Source organism: Gymnogyps californianus, chromosome Z, assembly GCF_018139145.2.
Source record: "Gymnogyps californianus isolate 813 chromosome Z, ASM1813914v2, whole genome shotgun sequence".
NCBI classification, from domain to species: domain Eukaryota; kingdom Metazoa; phylum Chordata; class Aves; order Accipitriformes; family Cathartidae; genus Gymnogyps; species Gymnogyps californianus.
Genome location: NC_059500.1, coordinates 42,309,371 through 42,333,615, shown reverse-complemented (window position 1 = coordinate 42,333,615; position 24,245 = coordinate 42,309,371).

Here is a 24,245-nt window from a genome sequence, read left to right as displayed (position 1 = left end):
GATCTTTTTTCCCATGGATTTTAGAGAAAGTAAACATTGTGTGATTTCTTGCTTTCTATGTCCATACAGAACTTAGGAGAGTGCTAAAGAAATAGTTATTCATTTTCTTACAGTAGAAATGTAACTTGACAAGGTAATTGACATATTAACCAAAAACCTCATTGAATCTTACGAGAAACTTACTGCATTATCTTAGAAGATGTTACTTTGGAGAATGAATGGATAGTTCTTTATTTTTGTCCTTTCAGCTTGTTTTACCTTCACCAAGGTTTTCTACAAATCTGAAACTCAGTAGCACCTGATAATAAGTTATCTTGTGATATGCACAGCTGAGACCATCAAAGTCCATTCCTAAAGTTTAAACTAATGTAAGCAAGATTTTGGCAATGGAAGATCAATATAGGATTTGAATTGGACACTAAGAATACAATTTGCTAACTAATAGGGAATTTGTTCTGTGAATAACATTCCTTAGAAGGGACTATTTCTTTTTATGGTAGTGACATGTATTTTGTATCCAGCATCCAGAGGAAGAATGAAATAGTTTGTCCATTTAAGTGGTCAGCTTTAGAAGAAAAAATGCCTAATTTCTTCAGTAACAGGGAAAGGACAAGTGGTCATTAAAGAAAAGCCGGAAAGCTGCAGATAGATCAGCAGGGTCATTTACACAGATTCCACAACCCCGTTTAAGATGATTCGATTGCTTTATTTGCCCCAGAGGCTCCACTCGTCACATGAATTTGCTCATCTGTTTAAAAACCAGAATGCCTGCTAACCACTTTCCTGTGCTTTGATGCATTTGTTTCCAAAGTATTTCTTCTAAATTGAGAATTAAACTTAATGCACACAGTTCCATAACAACATTCCTTGTAATGAGAGCCATCTTTTAATGGAAAGTACTGCCCTACTAAATTAAAAGCATACAAAGTATAAACCACATATATCAATATGTAAAAAATAAAGAGCCCTTTCATTTATTCATTTCACTAAACAATGTGATGATGCATACTAAAATGACACACACAAACACATACACACAAGAAGTTATATCCCCACTAGCATAAAGATGTCTCTCTGAAAAAGGAGAAATACTGAAAAAATCTGTTCCCAGTTAAGCAGGCAAACAAGGAATAATATACATCCAATGTTAATCTGGGTCTCTAACAACAATTATTTTAATCTCACTTGCATTTAAATTCCATTAAAGGAGTCTATATCTTTTTTCTTCTTTTTTTATTCTGGAAATAATTGTATGATAAGTTTCAGGAAAACACAGAATTAATGCAAGCATAAAGCTGAACATTTTGGGGTTTAATTTTTCAAATTTTTAAAAGTTTTTCAGTTTGCATTTATGAAATTCTAAGTGGCAAGTGTCCTTCTATGTTTCAGTTCTAGTAAAGGAGTGTGCATGGTAGGAGCAAGAAAGGAAGACTATTCCCATAACTCAGCTTGGAATTTTGACTATATTTTCTTTTAAAATATTGGAGTTCTATCCAGTACTGCACAAGCTGTGATCAACAGGTAACAACAACCTAAAGAGACCCAAAATGTCCAAAGCAGCATTACACATGTTGGCTATTAAACACCTTTAATTTACTTTCTAAGGATATTATGTGTATGACTATAGATGCATGTCAAAATTAAGGTTTGAAAAGATATTTTAGTCTAAATCAATGGAAAAGGAAACTGAGGTAACAGATTATAAAGATCTTTAAAAATTATATATTCAGCAATGCATAAGATTATGGATTAATGGCAAGAAAAACCCACAAACTCTCTTGCTTATTTTTTATTTTTACACAGACATCCTGAAATATAAGATACAGGCCACACAATACAAAACATGTCAGACCCAGAAAAAGTGTGCTACATTTCATTAAGCATAAGCTGCCTAAATTGCATGCTAAGAATAAAGTCTTATTGTCAAAGGGAAAGTTCAAAAGGAAAACACACAGCCCAAAATTATATAAAGAATGTTTACAACCATAGTGGAAGATCACAGTCACAACAATTAATCTAAAAAATATTCCAGGCTGGTTTATTCCATACAGTGTTCTTCAAAAGCGTTATGTCTCAAATTTATTCTACCATTCATAAAAGCCATCTGTCAACCATTTCATGATGACATTTTTGCTTTTACTCTGTTCAGAGACACAGGGACTCCAAAACAATGAAGTCTCTTGTATGCTACTGACTGAATACCATGTATTTAGTCACTCTTTTTACCCATCACTAATTAAGCTCCGTAGTTTACCTTTTGATTCATTTTGCTCTGCTCAATTTCTGCCAACACCACTGTTGTTTCTCCTGTCACTCCTACAAAGAAATAATCTGTGGCTGTCCAGACTCCTTGTTCCTTGACATTTAGGTAAAAATCTGTCCTTTCTTCCTCTATAAAAGCTAAAAAAAAAAAAAAATCACCATTTCTTATTGCTCTTAAATGCCTCCGCCACAAGATATTTTTACAAGAAAAATAATATTATTCCAAGAACAAAAGGGATAAATTTAGACACTCATCACATTTCATGTATACTTAATTCAAAATGTTCCACAAAACAAAATAATAAATAATTGTAGAAGAAACTAAAGATATGCAAAGGAGAACAGTTATTTGGAAAAGATTTGCAAGAAATAGGAAATCAGATAACCATAACCAACAGTCTATGGGTGTATCTACATTAGATTTTTATTTGGATCAGGAGTGTGATCTTGAAGCAAATATTCCAATTGTCCCCATTTATCATGTTTTGGTTCTTACCACAGAGCACTCCTGGAACATATGAACTGAATTTTGGATGAAATAAACCCAGAAGATACATTCTAATTGCCTTAAGTAAAAAACCTGTGAAGTGCTGCAGTATGAACATCAGGTTCTCAATATGAACTGTTTCACTCTACAAATCCACATTTCTAGGTTCACATTGGTTGTTAGAGTTGACATAGTACATCAGGAACTGAAAATCCTTGGACCAAGAGCAATGAAACAATGCAGTTTCCCACAGTTCTTTCTCTGTCGGAAAATCCAGTCCCAATGAAAATTAAAAGCTTTGGACACGTTTTTGGACAATTTCTGGAAATGCTGAGTATGCACAATACACAGATAAAATGTATAATGCATTCACAAGAAATGTTGTGTATATAGCATTCATCAGATCTTCTGAACACTTGTCACACACATAGTGTATCAAGACACATCAGATGTACTGCACATCCGTATATGTTTCTGTTTGGGAACTCCTTACAAATAGGGATAATAAAGGATTTCCTGAATAGACATTCAGAAAAGTAATAGTTGAATTACTTAGAAGAAGTACAGTAGAAGAAACAATAGAAGAAACAGTAAAAGACCAAAGCAAATTTGAATGCACCATACTTTTTTAAAGTTTAGTAAGTCTGAACTTCGGGGATAAGAGTAAAAGAGAAAGAAAAATTAACTTAGAAATGCTCATTTTCTCAAAAGAAATATACTCCTCTATCTTTGACATGCATAGTGGCAGAAATTTGAAATGAACAGACTATTCGGAAGAAAAATAGATGGTAGATAAGCAAATGATTCATGAAAGAAGGATAAATTAAAAAATCCTTTAATTGATACAGCGTATTGCAGTTGATGACATTCACTAGCCACAGGCTGCAAAAGAAAGCAAGCTGAGAACATTTATTAGAACTACTATCCCTCTTTAATGTTCTTTAATAACCCTGTTTTTCATTTTCCTTACCTGTTACTGCAATGTGCAAACCAGTATTATTGTTATTGGCTATTAACATATCCAGATTTAAAAGATTTGGGGGACATGATCCATTATTAGATCTATTGAAAAAGCAGGTATACTTAAAGAACTAATTCAATGTACTTCTATTCAGATCTTGAAAAAGCTGATTTCATTATCCACACAAATAACCATAATGTTTCAATCCCTAAATATCCTTTATGCACATCTTAGACTTAATTATATGGTTGGGCTTGTTGCTGTATATATAAATGTCTGAATGTGCATGCTATTTGAAAACAAATCATTTAATACACTCAAGTTGAGCCCAGGGCTCAATTTTAGTGTCAGTGCTCTTTAATGTTTTTATAAATGATCTAGATGCATGAATCAAATGTACATTAACTAAGGTTGCCAATGATACTAAACTGGGAGGAGCTGTGGACTCCCTTGAGGGTAGAGAGGCCTTACAGAGAGATCTGGATAAACTAGAGAGCTGGGCAATCACCAACCATATGAAATTTAACAAGAGCAAGTGCAGGATTCTCCACCTGGGATGGGGTAATCCTGGTTATATGTACAAACTGGGGGATGAGAGGCTGGAGAGCAGCCCTGCAGAAAGAGATCTGGGGTTGATGGCAAGTTGAATATGAGTCAACAGTGTGCCCTGGCAACCAAAAGGGCCAACCATCTCCTGGGGTGCATCAAGCACAGCGTAGCCAGCTGGTCAGGGGAGGTGATTGTCCCACTCTACACTGCCTCAAGTATTGTGTGCAGTTTTGGGTGCCTCAACATAAGAAGGACATCAAACTATTAGAGTGTGTCCAGAGGAGGGCGACAAAGATGGTGAAAGGTCTCAAGGGCAAGACTTCTGAGGAGCGGCTGAGGTCACTTGGTTTGTTCAGCTTGCAGACGAGAAGGCTGAGAAGCCTGTCAGAGTTCAAGGGGCTTTGGGGCGATGCTCTTAGTCATTTGGTTTAGTTTCAGGTAGTCCCACGAGGAGCAGGGAGTTGGACTCGATGATCCTTATGGGTCTTTATGCAGTCAAGGTCAATACTTCAGAGAAATGCCTTCATAATCTAATAGTTAAGCTAAAGAACAGGAAATTAATTAGTTTCTTTGCCTCTAAAATCAGAAGAGTTGTACCTATTTGCTTTCAAAGTCACCTTGTCAGTGAGTGTCACAGAGTACAGTCAAAGACATTTGAGTAATCTTAGCACTACAAACTTCTATGTCTAAAATCTTTGTGGGGCTAAGAGATAACATTTCCCTTTTCTTTTTGAGATGAGTGTGTGGCCTAGCAATCTTCATGGCAATAACAACAAAACACAATGTTCGAAAAATTTTTGAAATGAAGCAATGGTAGAGGAAAAATGAATCCTGGCACTTTGGCTGAAGAGAGCTGGCAGAAACTAACAAGTATGAAAAACCCTATATATTATTTTTACAGCAGCAAGTTGGATACATTTTTGGAAATAGAATTTTGAGTACTATTACACATTTAGACTGATTTAAAGCTTTGGTTTTGACTACAGTCATCCAAACAAGATGGTTTGAATTTAAGTTCTTGTCTGTATTCTGGTTTCACACAGATTTCTAACAACGGTTCACAAAAAAGAATTTAGCCATCCAAAATCCCTTTATTTAAGAGATTTTCAAAATGACAATTTTTTTTTCCAAGAAAAGGAGTACAACTATTACATTTAAACAGACAAAACAAAGATTTTGCTACAATTATTATGAACCATTAGAGAACGTAGCCTTAGATCCTTGCTCAGAATCCAGTCAGATGACTTTGGAGAGCTTTTGATGATCATTGGTCATTTTTTTTGGCAATCTGCTCCCAGCTTCTGTGTTAGGAGTGTGGTACAGTAGTCAAAAGAATTGGTTCCCACTGGGGAGTAGGGGGAAATAGGGGAAAGAGAATTAACATCTGGTTATTACTTTCTCCTTTGAGGTCTAACCTATCTGTTGTCATTTATAAGTAAACAAAATGACTAATCATGAGTTCCTGACCAGGACATCAGATATATGCTTAGCTGAGATAGGAGTTGTGTATCCCATTTAGTTTACTGTCTCATTTAGTTTAGTACATCCCACAGTCCATTGTGCAGCATATTGGATGTTTTATGTCCATTGTGTTGCTCACTGGAACATCACATTTATAAAACTGCCTTGTTTCCTGTTAGTGACCTCAGGAAATCTTCATAGGGAACCCTAGCAGTAATTATCAATCAATTGTAACTGGCTCTTATTTTTTCACTAGCTTGACAAATATGTCAGTTGCTGAGCTCCAGTCTCACGGTCATCTCTCCATCAAAATGTCTAAAAGAGGCAAGCTGCATCACCCAAGGTCCAAGGACTTCCAATTCCTTATAGACTACTGCCAAACAGTCATCTTTCAATCTTGGCCTCTGCTGCATCTGTCAAGAAAGCTGGGGAGTAAGCAGTGGGCACACGTCCTTAAGAATCAACGATCTCTTAGTTCACTCTAATATCCTACCTAGCAGCCATCAGAGAGAAGTGACTTCAGGTGTGTACCATTATTGACTATCCGTACAAGTGACCCATGGGTAAGTAAGTGTGTATCCTATTAACATGAAGCCCTTGTTTCATCATCTTTCTCTGATCTGCATTCCAATAGGTGCTTCTTTCTTGGAAGTGTGAGGCAACAAAGAAAAATGGAAACATAAAAAGTGAACTGTGTCAGATTTTCCAAGATGTGGACACCTGGTAACTGTACGCACTTTTAACATTTATGATACATTGCCTACTCACCTCTCCCTCTGAACATGCATTTTACACATTTTTGTTGCTCATTCTGTTCCACATTTGGAAAATAAAAGTTTGAGAATTATAATAGAGAGACCTCAGAAGCCAAACACTTATCTCTGTCACGTGGAAAAACTTATCTTCCAGGGCATTCCTTGACAATGAAATCCAGATCTCAGCATTCTCTAGCAAAAACACAGCCTGGTTTAGAAAGAGTAGAGAACAGAGGAGGACATCATTTGGCAGCATTAAGCTTGTTTAAATTCCTAGAAGTGCTTCTCTCTGATAAGAAAATGGTCAAAACTTTAGCAATTAAAACTTCTCAGAAGTATAATTAAGTTCTATATCAGTAGTGGTTTGTATGAATAAAATAAAAAGTCCAAATAAGTTCATTTAGAAATAAAACATTTGAAAAGTCTTTTTTTTTTTTCTGCATTCCCCCAGAAATTCAAATCACAGTAATGTTACTCTCAGAAACTCGATGGTACTGCAACAACCCAGAAGAGACCATTATATCACAGAAGATTTAACAATCAGCTATTTCAAGGTAAACAGTAATGTTTCTATGAGTTCTCTAAGTGAAAAACTCAAAATTATATTCAGATATTATGGATAGAATAATTGTGGGGTTTAAGCTTTGTCATTCATTATCTCAGGGAATAGTGTCTTATAGGCCAGTTAGGCACATGTGAGACAACTGATAACAGAAAGATCACTGGAGCAAAAAAAAGTATGGATCTGAGGTAGGTAGTGGCTACAGGGTTTTGAAACCACTCATTCATAATGTATACTAGACCAAAGGGCATGTTATTCTGTTATCAATGGATAACTCTGTGGTCCACCTGGAAGCAAAAGTGGGAGAAAAATCATTCAATAGGAATAAATTCTTTAACAAAAAAGACCTACTTTCTTTGGGAATTCTACATCATTCTTCCATCTCAGACTGCTAAGTAGTGCAAAGTCTGTCCATGGCTGAGGTTGAAGCCAAGGGGTGCTATTGAAAGGCCCTAGGAAGGATAATTATGTCAATTCTTTGATGGCAATGGATTCTTCTCTCCAGTCACAGTAAAAGAAAGCGGAGCCTCCTCATGGCTCATGTATTTAACATGTAGCAGAGTCCCCTTCTTGGCTCACATACTCACACACACAACTTTCTGCAAGTCTAGAAAGTCTATCCTCCAAAACACAAGTACAAATTTCGCCTTGTTATTATCAGGCTTGCAGAGGGAGGGGACATCTTACCCCTTCATGATGATCAAAGCTGGCAACACCACCCTAATATTACTGAAAAGTGGTACTCCCTCCTCCAGCCCTCCACCAGAAATACTCTGTTGCTTTTTTATCCATATGACAGTTTCTCAGATTCACTTCCTCCTTTCTCTCATCTAGCACATTCATTTTCTTCTCTCAATTCTTTTCTCCTTAAGTGCCATCATTCTTCTTCCCTGTTCAATGAAACCAGACTATGAAGTCTACTATAACATAACCAGCAGACAGATTCAGCCTACATCTTCTATTGAAGCAGCCCAATGAAACCTATGTCCTTTTTGTCTTTTCAAGCCAGAAGGAGCCAAGATTCCAGGTTCTTGCTTCTTGCTGTTCTATATATGGGTCATCACATCTCTGGCTGTTTCAGCACAACACCCAGTTAGAGGAAGAAACAAAAAGGAAGGCCAAGAGTATTATACTATTAGTATTATATTAATATTGTGCTTGTGACCTCTACTTCCCCTCATTTCTTATTTTCCTCTGAGCAGATCTAATGTTAATGGAAAAAGAAACTCTCCAGCTCCAATTGGAAACTGGGAAAACATCTCCTAAGAATATAACCGTATCTTCATACAGATTTGTCTGCTAAGGTGAGAGGCAAGGAATATGAGTCTTCTTTTCTTATTAAGTTATTATATACAGTTAGATGTTATTTAAAAAATATTTTCACTTACAAACTTTCTCTTTCTGTGTTATTTTGTAGGTAAGCAAATAAATCAGTCTTAAAATTTGTGTGAGATCATTCTTGAAGACTTCAACAATTATAAAATATTACATTATACCTGATTGTACATTTATTTCATTTTCCTCATCGGACCAACTTGTTTTCTCTCCTCTAAGGCTAAGATCAGCTGTAAATTTCTTTCGTATGTATCTTTCTTATCTTTATTACAAAAAGTACATCATCTTCTATAGAGCTATATGACTTTAAGAAACTGTACTTGTAAGTTTATGGCAGTCTTCCTGTTTGATTATAAGTTGTTCCTGAGGCTGGCAGTGCTTTCTCATTAGCACTGTCACACTTGATTAATTAAAACAAAGCAGAAGTTATGCTCTTTCATTACATTCTTTCCGTTTTGAATGCGGTTTACTAGGATTGCAGATATTCCAGGATGAGGGAAGGTATGTTATTCTTTTCCCCCATTCTTTTCCCTCTTTCCCAAGTTTCAGACATCTGGACACTATTGATTTTTGAGTGTTCTGCAATTGCTGGTTCTGCTACGAATCCAGTAGGTCCTCACAATCTGCTTCTACTGCTGATTCCTTGCAATATTTGATGACTGTTCTCACCTCTGCAAAGATTAAATAGAGCAAAGAATTAAGTGGGCCACTAGCAAGAACAGTATTGCTGTTAAGAAAATGTTTAAATACATGATAATTAATTAACAGATTGATTATTAATGAAAAGATAAAGGAAAAGGAGAGAAGTGTGTAAAGGCAGTGAAAGAAATAGATGTGGTGCAGAAGCAGCAATAAAACTAGAGTTAGAAAAAGAAAAGATTGAGAGATGGAAGTGGGGGGTTTGCTCTAAGCTTTATCAGTAACACTTCACAAGTTAGCTACACGTAACACCCAACCTAAAACTTATTGGAATCACTAGAAAAGAATCAAAACTTGTGCTCCAGTAAACTGAACTTTGACTACCCTTATTACTGTCCCACTGGACCTCTTCCCAAAATAAGCCATGCCCTCCAGGGTATCAGTTTCCTAACTCTGCTGGCTCTTCACAGTCTACCTCCAAAGGCTAAACTCAGTAGTCTCTTGTTTCTTTGTAGCCAAAACTATGTCTGTGACTACATTTAGCACCAGCTCTTCATTGATTGTCAGCAGGAGGTAAAGTAGAACATTGTGTATGGCCCTTTATGTTTGCCTTAGGAACATGTCCCAAAATGCAGCTTAGAAAATTCTTGGGGTGCCTGAACTCATACTGTCTTCCTCACAAACATCTGGCACATTGAAAACCCTCATAAGAGTCAGGCCTTGCTATCAGAAGACTTCTACTAGTTGCTTGCAAAAAGTCTTATCCTTTTGTTCCCCTCAGAAGATCCTGTAACAGATTCCCAACGCATCATCATCAGTGCAGCTTTCCACTGTATTCTTGGTCCAGAGATGTGCAGTTTGCTGGAGCTCTGGGCAGTTAAACAGCTCCTACACATAATGCAACACTCTTTCCTCATCTTCCCCATCTATCATTTCTAAACAACCTGTAGCCATCCATGAAAGTCATGTGTGCTTTCCCACCAAGTCTTTGTGATTCTGTTCTGATGGCTCTACAGCACTGTCACTTCACATGGACTTCCAATTCTTCGGGATTGTTGCCTCAGTTTCTTACACCAGTGTACAGATTCTTCATGTAAGTCTCTGAATATCCTCCCTTCTGAGCAGGAATGTGCCGGCCTCCCTTGTAGCCTTCCACCACCTTATTTTCTTTACTTGTCCCTGTTCCCGATGAACCTAATTTAAAACCCTCCTCACTGGATTAACAAGTTTGTTCGCAGACTTTCTTCTCTCTCTTTGCCAGATGGAGCTTCTCTCTTTATAGTAACCTTTTTTCAAACTGTACTCAAAGAAGTCAGTCTTGCTAGCAATACCAGCTAAGCAGGCAGGCGTTAGTCTGCTGGATCTGTCTCCTACTAATCAGGTGCTTGACCTGAAGAACTAAGAGGAATATTATCTGGACTGCTGTCCTCCTAAACCCTGAACCCAGAGCTGTGTAGTCACGTATGGTCTGCTCAGTGTTCCCACTAGCCATATCACTCATGTGGATGAGAAACAACAGATACTAGTCTGAATGACCCTTGACAGTCTCTGCAATTCTCTGTAGTGCTCTCTCTGGAGCATTCCCTCAGCAGAACTTGTTCACCCTCCTTTGATACCAAGGCCTTGGCACAAACCTTCCTCCACCTTCTTGCTGCTGCCGGAAGTTACCAGCTTCCAGGTTACACCCTTGTGGGAGTTCCTATCCTCTTTCTTCTACTGCCTTGCCTTGGTCATACAATCTTTCATACCTCTAAAGAGTTGAGGCCATTTCCTCAGCAGAGACTCTTTGAAGCCAGTCATCCTTAATTCAACAAAGTCTGCTCATCTCTTCTTGCGTCTTCCTCGCATGGCACTACTCAATCAGAAAACATCTTTCACAGGTGGGGCCACAGCCAGCACTCCTGGCCCCAGCCCTATGGATAAGCACCTGATTTTAACATAATTTGGGCATAATTTCTTTAGGTTTGGGTTTTAGTTAGTTGACAGTCCCAGCAAGCTGCTAGGGAACACAGTCCTCCTTCAATTAAGGTCATGAAGCAGTCCATCAGGCATACTTCTGCCAGCCTGAGGCTCTGCTACTTTTGTCTGAAATTTCATTTCCATTACAAATCAGAAGCAAATCCAACAGTGAAATCTAAAAAAAATATTATTTTCCCCAAATAATCCATATTTTATCCCCCAGCATACAATTGCCTTTGCAGTGAATGGTGAAGTACTGATGTTTTAGTCTAACGTAGATTAGAAACAAGAATTCTGTCTATACTTGAGATCTTTCAGTACTTTCTTTTAACATTTCATCTGTTTTATCTTTTCACTAGCTGATAGAAAGCTGAAGCTTACAAATACCAGCACTGGTATTTGATAATGAACCTTTAAATCGGCTATTACTATCAGAGTTTGTTTATGCTAAATGTGGTGGTTCATTTCTTTTGTTCTGATACAGAATATGATTACTTAGCTTCATTTTTCTAACCTATCTGAGATAGAAACTGGTTGAGATGATCACACATCTGCCTACTGCCCATATACAAAATGTTTGCTTTACATTTAATCTTCTGCATCTTGTAATATTACTCTTTAAAAAAAAAAAAAATGCTCTATCCTATTTGTCATCTCTACAATCACCTAAAGCTGACAGCATGTAACTGGTGATATAATAAAAAAAAGTGAGAAGCCAACCCACTAATTAACATCACATATTGTATTTCTCTCTATATGTCAGACTTTTGTGTAATGATCATTTGATAATGTTTTTGTAAAGTATCTCTCTACACTTCTGCCTATGCAAGATATCAGGATAACAGAGAATTGTGTAATTTCACCTTTTGCAAAAATCTGCCCTCTTTCTAGCAGTCTTTTCAAACTAAAAGTTGTAAATCTTAGTGTTAAAGTGTGTATTATAAGTGGTGACTAGTGTTTCACCTTGGCCTAAAGATGCAAATCAAGGTTAAATGATTCCAAAATCAAAAACCTTCAAAAAGACATGCTACCATTGAGGCTAAGGATAGTATATGAAAAATCTGGACCATTAACATAATACATGCTGTTTCTAGATCAGCAGAAGAAAGGAGTTAGAAGTTTATCATTTGTCACATCTACCTGGGGATTTGTAAATGATTCACACACTAGACTCTTCCCACGTGAAATAGTGGAACAAAAGGTCATTACAGACCATATTCTAAATTCACTTTTAAACAAGTAAATAAATATAGCACTTTGTCTAGAAACCATTACTCCCACATATTTCTGAAGTCAAACAATATATTTTTTTTTTAATAAATAAAGCTACTGAATAGATTTCAGTTTTATTACTCCCAATGCTGGACAAATGGGCTGAGAAAAGTTTTGTGCCACATATTGAGGCATGACACAGCAAATATGCCAACTATACTTCTTTCTGAAAAGTAAACATCTAATTCAGGCACAGCACATTTTCTCTTCAATGTCTTTCCAAATCATACTTCCTAAATTTTGACCTAACAGCTTTATCAGTGTATTCCTCAATGCTTCTTTTGTTCACAGCTCTCCAAGTCATCACATACACTGGCCCACAGCTCAGAGGGTGTCTGCAAGAGAACTGTTTTCTTTGTAATACATGTCCTATGACTATTAGTGGGCCATAGGACCACCTTAAAGCTTGTTTCATTGTTAAGCATAGAAGGCTGGATCCATGTCAATCTTTGGGGGCTTTGTCATTTAATGAGGCTACAAAAAATGACTGATAGCTCCGTGTTCTTAATGAGTTTGTTATTTTCTTCCCTACTCCTCTTTAGATAGTTTGTTTGGCATCAAACCTTTGATTAGCAACTTACCCACAAAAGGGTAAGGCACCTCTTCAATCTTTCATCAAAAGGAAAAATTAGCTTGTGAGCAGCTGAACTAACACAGCCAGACAGCAGAGATCCCTTATGGGTCTGCACTGACTATGGCCAAGCCCACACCTGATTTGGCTTATAAAAATAGGTTTCTCTTTGCCTTCCTGCTAAACTGCAAGCAAAAACCTTATCTTAAAGAAACTCATGCTTTTATCCAGAAACGACAACAATAACATAATTATGTGCAGGAGAATAATCTGTAGGTAGTCACCTAAGGTCCAATTATAATGATACAGTTTTCATGGCACTGAGTATTTTGCCATGCTGAGACCACAAAAGATTGGAGTGTTCATTGTGGGCAGTTTACTACAAGGATGCTGCTAATCACAGGCTAATGATTATATCAAACAAATCAGACATTACTGGGCCTGCCAGAATTGACAAAACCTACGTCCAGACAATGGCCTGTTCAGAAACAAATCTTAAGGTAGGTTAAAAAAAAAAAATCTACTAACAAAACAACAAAAAGAACATTGAAGATATTCACTGGCTTGTTGTACTAGGCTTTACTAGAACAAAATCTACCGCTTACAGTTCATTGTTTCTTTCACTTTTTTTTCTCTTAAAATTGCTAATTTCTGATATAAGAATTTTATAAAATAAATACACATAAAGTATAGGAACATTGTTTAGGCAAATGCTAGGAAAACCAGCTGTTACTGTTAAAATCTCAGAGAAACTAAACATGAGAAGAGAAGGATAATATGTGTACATGAATAATTACATTAGCTGTCTTCATGTTGAAATCAGAGGGTTCATACAGTTATAACCAAAGGCAGAATTTGCAATGCTGTGTGGAATAGGAACCAACACATCAAATAGACACAACAATAGCTCTTAGCCACTCATAACTATCCTGTTATTCCTCAGCCATGACAAGGATTTTACCCTAATTCAGTGCTAGATCAATTTTTTAGAGTGTGAGGTCCTGAAATCTTCCTGTTTTCCCAATTCTGCTAGCTGAATACCACTCTCCAGCTCTTGAAATGTAGGATTTATAAAAGCAAGTGTTGCTAGCCTTCTGTAAGACTAGATGACTGTAATGGTGGAGATACAGTATCAATGTAGCTTTGCATTTATTTTCAGTCACTTTTAATGGATACTATTAGACCTATAATTTCTCAAGTATTTTTAATGCTTTTTAAATAAGCTAAAGTTTTGATGAAGCCAACACACAGCATACTGCAAGACTGAAGGTGCCTTGAAACAACCTTAAGGCTGAAAGTTGTTCACTTTAAAGTACTTTTAATATAATTACAACAGTTTAAAAATGTTAATATAGATAAGAAACTGATCATAAAGTTCCTAACTGCCATTAGGCACTGAATATTCTCTTCATTCTCTTTTCAAAGCTTCTGCATTAGGTTCTTAGAGTGAAAATGAAGCAACCAGGATGCTTGGGGGGTACCTCCATGGACCATCCTTGGCAAGTGACCTGGAAAACACCACTTGGTAGGATATAAGTCTACACAGTGTGTCTGGATCAAATGCACAAAACTTTCTGGAGGGCATTTTGTCCAAAACTGAGCATTACAAAGAGGACAATGACCATCAGCCAGGTTAAACTGTAATCAGGGAACTTGAAATAGACTTCTGAATTGAGGATGGAGTAGTCAGTATGAAGAGATAAGAGAAGCATGAAAGTTTGTAATGGTGAGAGACATTGCACTGGAAAGAGCAACAGTTAGACATGGCTTGGCACTGCTGGATGTCACTCCATGGCACCATGACCAGGTGGGGCACAGCAGCATTCCCATGGGACATTGGGAGCAGCGTGCAACCAGCTGGTGGCTGACAGTGTGGGGTATGCATGTGGGACCTCATGGAGGACTTTCTCTCTGGCACGTGGGTCAGTGGGGTGTAGGGTGTTGTGCAGGTGTAAATAATGCTGGAGTACCCATGTCTTCCCTAGGAAGGGTGTGCAGGTAGGGGAACCTACACATTCAGGAGCGGGGTGTGCCTGTGATCCCCAAAGCCTGTGAGAGAGGGGGGATATGCATGTAGTTGTGTGTGCGTGTGCATATGTGTATGATGAGAACTTCTCGGTATTAGTTTTTGAAGAGTACATAGAAATTTGTAGGTGTTATTCATATTTTGTAAGTGTCTAGTGTTGTAGTTGATCTATTATATTATTGATATTGATCCTGAATGTATACTCCACTGATTGCTGGTACATCATGTCGTTAATGTATTAATAAAGTGCTTTGATCTTGATTTTGCTTTAAAGTGTGTGAACTAAGTAGCATTTCCCTGCAATGAGCTGTTCCAGTGAATGTTATTCTCAGCAATGGCCAGCAGCAAGTCTGGTCTCATTCCCATGGATCAGCGGTATAAACATATCTTTTGAAAGATTCTGAAATTTAAATTCTTGTCTTTTTTTTCTAACCTGCATCCAAACCATGTGTGTAATGATATTTTTGTAAGAGAAGATATTTTTTATACTCTTGGTTCCCATTTTCTCTATTTCCCTCAATTTTTCTGTCTGAATCGCTGATGTTGGAGAAGACAATTAATCTCCTCTTCAAAAGCTGGATTTTGCCATTAGCTGTATTTCCACCTAACCATATCTCTGTTGGTGAAAGTGCTTAAAACTGAGGTGACAGCAGGATAAAGCATAGGAAGGGCAACAGCCCACAGATTACATGACTGTACAGGGGGCAAAAAAAATCTTATGTCTTAAACCCACAAATTTTAGATGCAAGATTTACCCATCTTCACTCAGAAAGTCAATTTTTCCTGACAGATTTGACCAAGTGTCCAGAGAATATTCACTGCTAAGCAGTGCCAATATCATCCCTTCAGGAAACATTTACTCTTCCCCTTGGCTGAAGACCATGACAGCAGAACTTTTGAAGAGCAGAAATGATTGTAATATGTGTCAATACAAATATTAAAAAACTGAATAAAATTGAGTCAAACTTCTTTCCTGTATAAAGTGTATTTATAATCCATCTTCCTAAACCTACTGAACATAGAGAACTCTGGCGGCTATTGGATCAGGCACCTAAGGCACAGCTACACTAGGTTTCTTATTACCCTTTTAATCCTCTTTTAAAAGCAACTGGTGGCTTCACTGTTTGTTTACAAGAGAGAAGTTATGCATTTTAGCCTCATCTCTCATAAAGAAATAACACGAAGCATAAGGTTGCACAAGGTAGTTTGCTTAAAAAAGAAATTTGTATTTCTAAAATATAAATATTCTGAGGTTTAGAGGTATGAAAGGTTCTGAGAGATAAAATAAAAATCATTGTAACCCACAGCATTACAAAATAATATCATAGAATCATAGAATGGTTTGGATTGGAAGGGACCTTAAAGATCATCTAGTTCCAATCTCCCTGCCATGGACAAGGACACCATATCTCATTATCTAACTAAAATCAAACAAAAAGTCCACAAACTAAGAACACAAAATACATAAAGGAACTGTTCTACAGCATTTTGTTCTTAAAGCATAGCAGAAGTTGAATCACTCCTCACAAAACCACTGTGTAAATTTATATCTAATGTTCTAATATGACTTTATCACCTGTTATATCTTTTCCTCTGTTAATTTTTTTCTCCCAATTCAGATCAGTACATTTTTAAGACTCAATCTTAAAAAAAACCATGTCATCTTACTGTTGTATAGTATTGTATCATTAAGAATTTGAGAAACACCTCAGGAAACGCTTCAGTCCATCCTATCAAATAACGCTTCTTGCTTTGCAGGTTAAAAAAAGGAAAATGTATCCACTAGTTAATTCTCAAAACTTGTGTTTTATAGCAGAACAGAAAACCATTGCTCCCTTTCTGTCTTTTTTTCTTAGGTAGGCCAGCGAATCTGTAACTCATGTTGTGTTTTCTGTTTTAGCAGCATCCTAATTGGCAAATCTTGAAGACTGTGCTGTCATGCAAGGTTTCCAGTGGTACATCTGTTTCTAATGTACAGTGCATAATTTAATGACGAGACACTTCAGTGGTCTACCCACTGCAAATTTCAGTTGTTAAAAATGTCTGAGCAAGATGCCTTTAAATAGTAGGCACTTTCTTGGTACATTAATTTTCTCACACTCCGAGGCAGAAAATGTAATAGTAGCTGTCACTTAGTGTAAAGCTCTGTTTATTTTTAAAAGCTATTTACAGCTTAAATGTCTTGTTCGAACTGATTAGCTATAGTGGGATTTAAAACTTTTATAAGACCTATTTATTACAGTTAATGTGTTTTTCCTCAGACTATAGTTCAGGAAATCTGTCCTATCAGCATTAGGACAAGAGTGCATTGTTTTGTTTTTTTTTCTAGCCAGACCTGATAAATATAAGTCAACTGGATTTTGGGAACAACTGAAATAAGAAACATAAACCCCTAACCTACAAGTAAAGCACTGGCTGTGATATTTGCATTTAATCCTTTTCCTTCATATATACAAACAGAGAGCCAGAACAGCTCCCCAACACAATACCTCAACAGTCACAAACCCATATCCTCATCTATAACTCATCTTGGCTAGTAATGTACTTACTGACTGACGCTGTATCCAGCAAGCCCCTTACAATGCGGAAGATCTAATTACAAAAGGCATAACGCAGTTATCCCACAACTAAAGGATTGTTTGACAAACATTCCAAACATATAGAAATATACATAAATCAAAAAAATCCCAGATTTAACTTAAATGTAGAATAAATCCGCCTTCCAAGGCGAAGAACAAAAAGCACTAAAGGATGTAAAACTTCATTGGGGAGAGTTTTTTTACTACTCCAGTATCAGACTACACTGATTATTAAAATGCTGTTTCAAATGCTATAGTCTTCATTAGAAATATTACCCCCAAAACAATCTTTTCCTCATATTTTGTCATTTTTCTTCATGCAACCCAGACAAACTTATCTACATCTCTCAAAGTCCTTGATTTCCTTAAAGTTGAGATGATTAATTGCAGTGACTAGGAGAAAGGGGGAGGTTTGGCTGATTTTTTCCCTGTGTCTTTAAATGCATGTTGGACTTCTGCTAAATAGTTTCTACATTACTGTAAAACTTGAGCTGTACTAACACTCAAGCTGAGTTAGGAAATAATGTGTTTCAGGAATGGATTTTTAGTACAGGATGATGAAATGCAATAGGCTATTATCTTTCCTCATGTCTTGCTCCTGAGACTGCAGAAAAGAGTTGTTTCCTCTTATATACACAGAGTTCCCCAGTTCTAATTGGCACTGCCTCCTAGATCTTCGTGCTTGGAAGATTTGCTGATTTCCCCTCTACTAGGAAGAAAATAAAGAAACACGCATCTTATAATCTACTTTATTCTTACTTATTATTATGTTATGCCTGTCAACAACAGTAATATATCATCCATGCAGTCTGGTGGTGAGAACAGGATCATTTCCACTCTCTGTCATGCTGCTGAGCCAGAGGGTCTATAAGCCTCTCTCTTCCAGCCGGCAGCAATGGATGGTTGTTAACACTTTAACACCCTGAACTCTCCAGTTGGTACAGGAGTTGACTTTTATAAGTTTTCCCACACTTGAGACCCAATCCCAACCTGTGTCAGGCACATTCACACCTTCAGCAATCAATAAAGTTTACCCATGTGCATCTTCATATGTTTTCTTTAAATCTTTGTTTATAACTGACCTATCAAAAGCTATTTAATGGTACACAGGTTCCCAGATTTGCTTGACCAAATTTTCTGTTTTACTTTTGAGTTATTTTGGAAGTTATATTTTTAATTAAAACAAGCAAAAAGCAAAACTTGAAGCAAACCACACAATCAAAAAATAATGACACTTCTTTCTATTTCCCTTTATGTTGAGGATAGCTTGAATAATGTACTGCAAGGAAAATGGATCCATTCCTTTCAGGAACACGTGCCAAATTCAACATGTTTTAGTCCTATGCAGACTTTATACTATTCTTTAATCCTAGAAAAAATAATCCAACTTTTCAGGGTAATGAATGTCAACAATTAGAAAACCAAAAATCTTTCCATAAGCAAAACTGAAAAGATGCAAAGCTGAGCCTAGTTTATTATTTCACTGCCAACATGACACTTAGTCACGGATGCCAAAAGGTTTGCAAAACTATGAGCATACTCAGGCATGGTTTGTTAGAACTCTTGGTCAAGCTTTTAATGGATATGGACAGATTCACTGTTTGTGTGGGAAATCATGTTAATTAAGTTAGCTTTTGATTTGAAATAAGGCAAGCAAGACACTCTGATGAATTATGCTTTCTGTTGTTTGGGTCAGCACAACTTCAATGAATATACAGTAAACAATGCAAGCAGGAGCATGTATAGATGACATACTATGAAATGAAATGCACCTTACTCCTATCTTAAACTACATCCCATATCAAATCTGAACAGTAATGTTTGAACAGAAGCTCCTCGACAGATAAAAAAGAAAGATGAGGGCTTAGACTGAGGTGGCTTGCAGCCTAATGACCAGTTGCTACATTGTACATCCTTACTTTGTATTGCTGCAATCATTCAGTGTAATTTATGTTGCAAATAGATTTTATACTACACACCCGTATACCTACATATCAGAACTAAAACTGACAGAAGAGGCCATGCTGAGCCAGACTTTCAGCATATGAGAGGCTACAGATTTTCACCAGCTACTTCATTCCGTGCAGAGTACTATTTTATCAGTTAGCACTGGCCAACCTTAAGAAACCTGTCAAAATGACAGTGGGCATGCTTACGTATGAAAATTGCTTGCTCTAATTTTCAAACACAGCAAATATTCAGCAGAAGCCCTGGGTACAGAGTGCTTGCAACTGTTAAATGCCTTAATAATTTGAACAAAGATTAAGATGCTATGACACCAATCAGAAAAATTCAGAAAAGTACAGTGTCCATTCTGATCCACAAGTCTCAACTTATGCTACTAAGTTTGATTACATTTATTTCTCCCATATCATGAATGTTAGCTTTGATCTGGGGTTCTTTTGCCTGCTTTTGTTGGCCTGTGACATAATGTTATTTAAAAATAATATTTTGCATCTGACTGAGGTTCAGCAAGTGTCAGCCCAGTTCTGTGTTTTGTCACTAACCATGAGTGGAAATAATGCGAGGAAAACTTTACAATGCCACTTCCTCTCATCCAGCAAAAATGAGGTTTTGGTAAATTCCATTTGTTATCATATTATCTAAACATAAGTTATTCAGATGAACTTGGATTTGATTTCAACCAGTGAGGCCACTTTTCATTTTTGAGTGCCCGGTGTGGCGGTCTTTGATCTAAGAAACCAATTAGATTCTAAATATGGCACTTCTTAACTTAAGGGAGGGGATGCTCGAATCCTCCCACTAGTCTGGCATTCATTCAGGCACCTGAAAAGAAATTATTCAAATACAAAAGAATTACCATGTGAATAGTGCTTCCGCACAGTTTCTGTATATGCTGTCTTGCATTTTTATCAAGACTGCAAACATAAACCAGCGTGAGAAAGCAGGTGCTATTTTCCTCTTCTTTTGAGCATCAATCTTTCCCAGCAGTAAGCTCTGTGTGCTAATGGCCAAAGTAAGGCACTCCACAACCAAACTTTTTTTTTTTTAAAGTCCTGGGCTTTTGATCCAGATTTAATTATGGGGCAGAACATTTGAATAAGAAGACACAGAAAGCAAAAGCCATATGATTCTTAGTGTCCTTAAGAGTATCTGAGGTGACTACAATGTCGAAGCAAGAGTCTAAAAAGATTCTAAACCATGAAGATGTTTCAGTTTCTCTTCACAAATCTGCAGTTTGCACAGAATGTAGAACAGAAGTGCCTCTTGAGTTATATCTGACTTTCAGTAACTTATCCATATTGACTTAATAACTCTATTTCAAGGTCATCTGTACTGTGCAAAACAACAACAAAAAATATTTTGTTCCCCATTTTAGTCAACTAGTAAAATAGAAACTATTTAATTATGATTAATAATAATTACTACTCTTATTAAAACAGCCATTGACTTGCACAGAAAAGTGCTGCAAATAATCCACTGCCTTCTATGGGATTACTCACAAAGCATTAAGTTATATAATCAAATAACACAGGATACAGTATGTCAGTTGTAGAAGGGATACACCTAAATACTTACAGGTCATTCAGGTGAAAACTAAAAAAAAAAACCAAACCACAAAAAAACCAGAGAGAAGAGCAGAAAAGAAACAGAGAAAATAAAACACGGAAATGTATTTTTAAAAAAAAACAGTGTCAACCTTTGGGAAAAAAAGTGTCACGATACAAGACTGGAAGAAGAAAAAAGAAGAAAAAGCAAGACTATAACAAAAATAAGATAGGGAAAATGTGAAACCACTAATAGTTCAAAGTTAAAAAAGGTAAGCTAACAAAAGTTTATATACACAGTATGAATTGAAGATAAAGGCAGACAAGAGAGAAATGAAAGGTAAAGCAAAGATGTCTGGTGGTACACACAAGGTTAAAAGAAAGGACAATACGTGTTCCTAAGGCCTATCCATAGTAAGATATTTCATTGTGTTACAATCGCTAAGATTTCATGGATCTGGAGAAAAGATGTAGAATTCAGCCTGTCACGCAAAAATAATTAATCTCTAATAGTTGTTCTCAGATTGTCTTTGCTTTCACCCATCACCAGTCACAATCAGTGTCACATCATTAATACAAGCTGCAGTTTTCAGAAGTACTACTCTATTATAAACATAAAACCTGATTGGAAGTAATGACATCTGTGCTGCTAAAGTAACTTGGATACTTCTTATATTCAGATACTGAAACTCGAAGTTTAACAACATTAGATTTTCTAGTGCTTTACAATCATGTGCAGTGCTGGCATTACAATGCTGTGTCAAATCAAGTCCTAATAAAGCTTGATATCCCTCACGTACTCCCCCACTCATCATCTTTGGCAATGAAAAGAAAAAGTAAAGAAACTACAAAAATACAGAAAGTAACAATTAGTGAACGTGTGTAGAAATAATAAAAACAAAACAAAAAACGAAAATGTGTCTCAAGTATAAGCAAGGTTTTGTTATATATCATGTCATCAAGGAATCTACAATAGCTGACAGGTATATTATAAGGCAAAGGATTCTCAGTACAAGGAGAATTTTCTCATAATTTGTTAAAACACTGGGGGGGAAAAAGTTATGATTAATATAGAGCAAAGATCGGTATGCAGGAATAGGATATCTAAGCAGAATTTGTGCCTTAAACACTGTAGTTTCATGCTTTTGAAACTGAATCCTCCCTATTTGAATTGACAGTTTGAGTAATCCAGTTATTGACAACTGCAAATGTACATTGCCACTGCATCTTACTTGGCAGACATCAACCTAGTGTCCTTCAGAATAGTTGGAAAAAAGCAAAAATAAACTAAGGTTAAGAAAATTAATCAGTCACAAGACACTAAAATAAGACATTATATTTCATTAGAGCATACAAGCAACTTGTCATATGTATCTTGTGTGGTAATATACTGAGGAGAGAAATTTATGGCCACTATATATTTAGAATGATGTGACATGAAATAAAACTAAAAATTTTTGTCTCAAGTACACTAGCCCCTACTTAAACAAAAAGAAAAGATCACCACAGACTGCAAAACATGGATGGTTTAGTTTCTTCCACAACTGAAGGAAAAAAACCCCACATTTTCCTGTTCTTAAAACACTAATGAAATGTAAAAAGTACTACTACTACATCAACTACACCGAAAAGGGCTTTGAACAGCATGAGAAACCGTCAAAGTGCCCAGTGTGTTCACTGAAAAAGTGGGAAATTCATGTTCAGGTGACTGCACTCTCTTGAGCTAGTTTCTTGTCACATTCTGGTTTGCATTCCCACTGAGGAACCTAATCTTTACTTCATTCACCCTCACTGAGGCTTTCCTCTCTAGTGCCTTGGCTTGAATGAAAAAGGAAATATCTTAGATTTAGGGAATTATTTCCCCTAAAGATCTTTTTTTGAAACTTGAAATATTCCTGCAAAATTTGAATTTTCACAAATAGGAATCTGTTGATTAGTTATTCTGATGTTGAAGCTTCTAATCAGCTCTGCCTGTGTGTATTCGTTGCCAGTTAATTTCAATAGCCATAGAATTGTACTTGATACACAGTTACTCAGTAGGAGTATAACTGGTGATATATGCTAAAAAGTGTTGAGTTGCAATGGACATTTATTAAATATATTCCACAGTAACTTAACCAACTTAACACACAAGACAAATCAGTCTTGTATTACTAGCTACATGAAAAGCAGGACAAAATACGAACAAAGCTAAACAAGAAACATCAAAAACTGGTGAATAAAATTAGTTGTAAATCCTCAAACAATAGAATCTGGGAGAGCTCCACTGAAGCCAATGGTCAGAAGTAAATTTTTATCCCTTAAGTGTGAAATGGGTATGACCATTAAGCCATTAAGTTCCATTAAGCCTGCCATGTTCAACAACACATTCATTCATGTGTTTAATTTTGGTCTCAGAGGAATTGACATATATGATAAATATTTTGAGAATTGTAACATTAAATAAGAGTGGAACTAAACATGTGATTAAAATTTCTGTTGATATGGGCCTTTTAACATTATCTAATCCCATTATGGTTTAGTTTTTGAAAATGTGGTTCTTGGGGTCTTAGGTAAAAAAAGACAGTATTCAGTACACCACAGAAGTTTCCATGGTGTTTAAAGCCAGTCTTATAAATTAGTCCATAGACTTCATGAATATCATCTATATCTGAGAAGTGTTATTTTAAGATTTTCAAAAACCTCCTGTTAGTTTGAGAAACAGGTGAGAAAAGTTATTGATACACATGGGCATTTTCCGCTTTAAATTGCCGTAATTCCTTTACATTTAAAGGATTTACATCAGCCAAAGATACGGCACAAAATGACCACTCCTTAATGCCCTTCACTGGGGAAAAAACCCAATAATTTCTACAGGGCAGCTGAGTTTCTGAAGAATTTCCAAAGCCCATAGGAAGCACCCCCTTCCGTCACCTCTGCAGAATGAGAAGGCATGGCTCCTTGCAGGGGTATGAAGCATTTGTTGAGTTACCAAGGTATATTATCAGAAATTATAGTGTCACATATTTTAAAAATAATGAAAGGAAGACAAAGAGCACATTACTGATTCAGAATGAGAACCTGTTGTAAAACCAGTATTAGAACATCACAATTTTGGCAATTTACTGCTATAAGCAGTTCTGTAGCTCATTATTTTCTACACAAAACCACTTTAAAACCTCTCATATGCTTTTAATATATCACTTAGCATTAGGCAATTACCACTTCCTCTTCAGTTTTCAGCCTCTTAGTCTTTGAACTCTTAAAACTACAGTGTTTTTACAATTTTTATAAAACCACAGGGAAGGCAAAACATTTTTTGCTCACCAGGTCAGAAGC